Below are 4,106 nucleotides of genomic sequence, written 5' to 3'. Positions count from 1 at the left end.
GGGTTGAATGTTCAGAAATGCACTCATTGTCGTTTCAAGAACCATATTGTGGATAGCTGTCCACCAGGTTACAAGTTCAAGAACAAGGTTAACAGGGCAAATCTTGTGAGTACAGAAGATCAATCTAAGAACAATTCAAGTGGAATCTTGGGAGCAGCTCCAGCTAGCATCAATCCAGTAATGAATCAACTCTCAAACGATCAAATTTAGCAGCTACTGAGGCTTCTTCCATCGTCAAATAATACGTCGCACATTAACTGTGCTACTACGTCCATTTATCCTGTGACTAATGTCATTGACGGTATGTTGAATGTATCTATGCTTGTCAAAACACGAAAAATCTCTTGGATAGTTGATACAGGGGCGAGTTGCCACATATCAAGTATAAAAGAGATATTTTTAGATTTAAGACCTGTGAATAATTGGAAAGTCCTCTTACCCGATAAGACTGAAATATATGCATCTCACATAGGAACTATTAGGTTCATAGAGGACTTCACTTTACACGACACTCTCTTAGTGCCTAATTTTGCCTATAACTTTGTTTCAGTTTCCAGGCTAACGAATACATTGAACTATGAAGTCAAATTCACTAATAATGATTGTTTTATACAACGTACACAGACGAAGAAGATGATTGGTTTAGCTAAGTCCAGTGATGGACTTTATCAACTGCAAACACCCTGCTTGAATGATGATCTTTCTTTTAATAAGTATGTTGTTAATAATGTGAATGTTATGAATCATGGTTCTGTTAGCCAATCTTCTGATGTTACTTTGAATGATGTTGATAATCATAGCGAATACAATAACGTTTTGATGTGGCATAATTGCCTTGGACATATAGGACAATCTAGTTTTAGGCACATGAATAAGCATATTGGCAATTTGAATGTTGGAGACATTGTTTGTGATATATGTCATTTGGCCATGCAAAAGAAACCTGCCTTTCCCATTAGTAAGTCTAAAACTAGTGATTGTTTTGATATTGTTCACATGGATATATGGGGTCCTACCCATACTGGTATTAATGGAAACAAATATTTTCTCACTGTTGTTGATGATTTTTCTAGGTATACATGGATTTTCTTTGTTCAAGTTAAGTCTGTCATATCCATTTTGGTTCAACGTTTTGTTGCTATGATCGAAACTCAGTTTAATAAAACCATTAGGATCATTAGAACTGATAATGGACTTGAGTTCAAATTAGATAATTTTTATGCAGACAAAGGGATTATACACCAAACCTGTTGTGTTGAGACGTCTCAACAGAACAACCTTGTAGAAAGAAAACATCAACACATTCTGAACATAGCTAGGGCTTTATAGTTTCAGAGTAAATTGCCTGTTAGTTATTGGACTTATGTTATATCTCACGCGGTTTTCCTAATCAATAGGTTGCCTTCTAAAGTTATTAACTTTGTTTCGCCCTATGAACTTCTCAACGGTAAAGTTCCTGACTATAATCATCTAAGATCATTTGGGTGTCTGTGTTTTTCTTCCACTTTACATAGAGATAGAAAGAAATTCGATACTAGGGCTGAGAAGTGCATTTTCCTAGGATACCATTCTAGAACCAAAGGCTATATGGTGCTCAATGTAGATACTCATAGAGTTTTTGTCACTAGAAATGTTAACTTTTATGAAAACTTTTTTCCCTATCAAGAACCGGTCAATAGAGATAATAACAATAATATTGCCTCTAGCTCTCAAGAAACCCTGAACAGGGTTACTGAGATTGAGACTTCCAACAGAGAAATTTATTTTCACCCTACTAATATCTCACTTAATCATAATGTTAGGAGATCTAATAGAACGACTAAGCAACCGGAATATCTAAAGGATTATCACTGTGCCATTGTAGAGGGTCTTTCTACCACTCTTATTGAAAGTACCACTTATCACCCTCTGTCCAAAGTCATTTCACATGATAAACTATCTCAACCTCAAAAGAATTATTACATGGCTCTTATGATAAATCAGGAACCCAGAACTTACAAGCAAGCTGTTGTTCACCCTGAATGGCAGCAGGCTATGCAAGAAGAGCTAAACGCCTTAAACAATAACAAAACTTGGGAGATATGTTCTAAACCTGAGGGTAAAGAGGAAGTGGATTGTAAATGGACTTTTAGGATAAAAAGGAAAAGTGATGGGACTATAGATAGGTATAAGGCTAGGTTGGTTGCTAAGGGTTTTACTCAACAAGAGGGGGTTGATTTTATTGACACTTTCTCATCTGTTGCTAAGTTAACTACTGTTAGAGTCCTTGTAGCGTGCGCTTCCATCAAAGGGTGGCACTTAGAACAACTAGACATCAACAACGCGTTTTTACACAGGGATCTTGAGGAGGAAATTTACATGAAATTACCTTCTGGTGTTCTCACCGATGTCCCCAATCCTAGCTGTAGACTAACTAGATCGTTATATGGGCTTAAACATGCTAGTAGGCAATGGAATATAAAACGTACCACCGCTCTACAATCTATAGGTTTCACTAAGTCTTTGGCAGATCCTTCGCTGTTTATTAGAAAAAAAAATAATAGTTTCATCGTTATTACGGTTTATGTTGATGATCTGATTCTTGCTAGTGATAATCATGATGAAATAAGGGAGGTTAAAGCTTTCTTAGATAGAGAATTTACCATTAAGGATCTAGGAAAACTCAAATATATCCTAGGTATTGAGGTTTCTAGGACTTCTAATGGTATACACTTATGCCAAAGGAAGTATGTCCTTGACATGCTTGCCGAGTTTGGTTTTTTAGAATGCAAGCCGTGCTCCACGCCTATGTCAATGACAAAAATAGACTTTTCCCAATCACCCTTAGACATTACCCTATACAGAAGACTTGTAGGGAAGCTTCTATATCTCACTAACACTAGGCCTGATCTTAGATATGTTGTGCAGCAACTTTCACAGAATCTAGATAAGCCTACTGAACTGCATTTAGCTGCTGCACATAGGGTACTCAGGTACTTGAAAGGTAATCCTACCAAAGGCATCATGCTTTATGCAGACTCTGATATTAACATAAAAGCTTATACTGATTCTGACTGGGCTAACTGCACAGAAACTAGGAAATCTGTTACTGGTTTTTGCACTTTCATAGAAAAGTCTCTCATATCCTGGAAATCAAAAAAGCAACAAACCATAAGTAAATCCTCATCGGAAGTCGAGTATAGAGCAATGTCCCTTACTTGTGGCGAGGTTCAATGGCTTCAATACATATTAAAAGACTTGCATATGCCATAATTACATCCTCCCACATTATAATATGATAACGTATATGCTATTCATATTGCTAAAAACAGTGTGTTTCATGAAAAAACGAAACACATTGAATTAGACTGTCATTATGTTAGACAGCAGGTGCAAGCTGGAAAGATTCACCTGCTCCCGGTTAGATCAAATAAGCAATTAGCCGACCTCTTCACTAAACATGTCACACCCGACCCTAAACGACCTCAATCGACATCGGGCGTGAAATAGAAAGATCATAATCAACACTTAAGAGTCTCCAATTTATCTCAATATCATAATATCATATTATATTTCAATTGAAATACCAAAGTTCTAACCATAATTTTAACAATAAGCAGCCAACTTCCAAGCCTCGCCTAATCGGCCGGTAACCTTCTCTATATCCTGTACTTTATTACCTAAAAACATTAAAACATTTAAAAACGTGAGACAAAAATCTCAGTAAGAAATTATCAACTATAAAAACCAACTTTACTTAACATAGCTACATATATACATTTATAAAGAGATTTAATCAAAACTTTATAAAATATACTCAAAACTTAAGTTATAAGATAATCATCAAAACCATATAAAATATACTCAACACTTAAGTTTATAAGATAAAAGTTGTGTATGTGTATCCATCCTCGAATTCCACCCGTGTAGATCATAACATCAATCATAACAATACCGAGATATCTCATTTATATCTCGTTCCTTGCCTAACAGTTAGGACTACCAGCCGTGCACTCTGGCCATACCGCCATTAGGTATGGTCTTACAAATACAACTCCTACCCCGGGCAATCCTAGATGGACAAAACCATTTAAACTTTCGAAATATCACAACTCATAAAAATCTAA

This window comes from Euphorbia lathyris, chromosome 8 (assembly GCF_963576675.1).
Source record: "Euphorbia lathyris chromosome 8, ddEupLath1.1, whole genome shotgun sequence".
Taxonomy (NCBI): domain Eukaryota; kingdom Viridiplantae; phylum Streptophyta; class Magnoliopsida; order Malpighiales; family Euphorbiaceae; genus Euphorbia; species Euphorbia lathyris.
Note: the sequence above shows the minus strand (reverse complement) of the source record.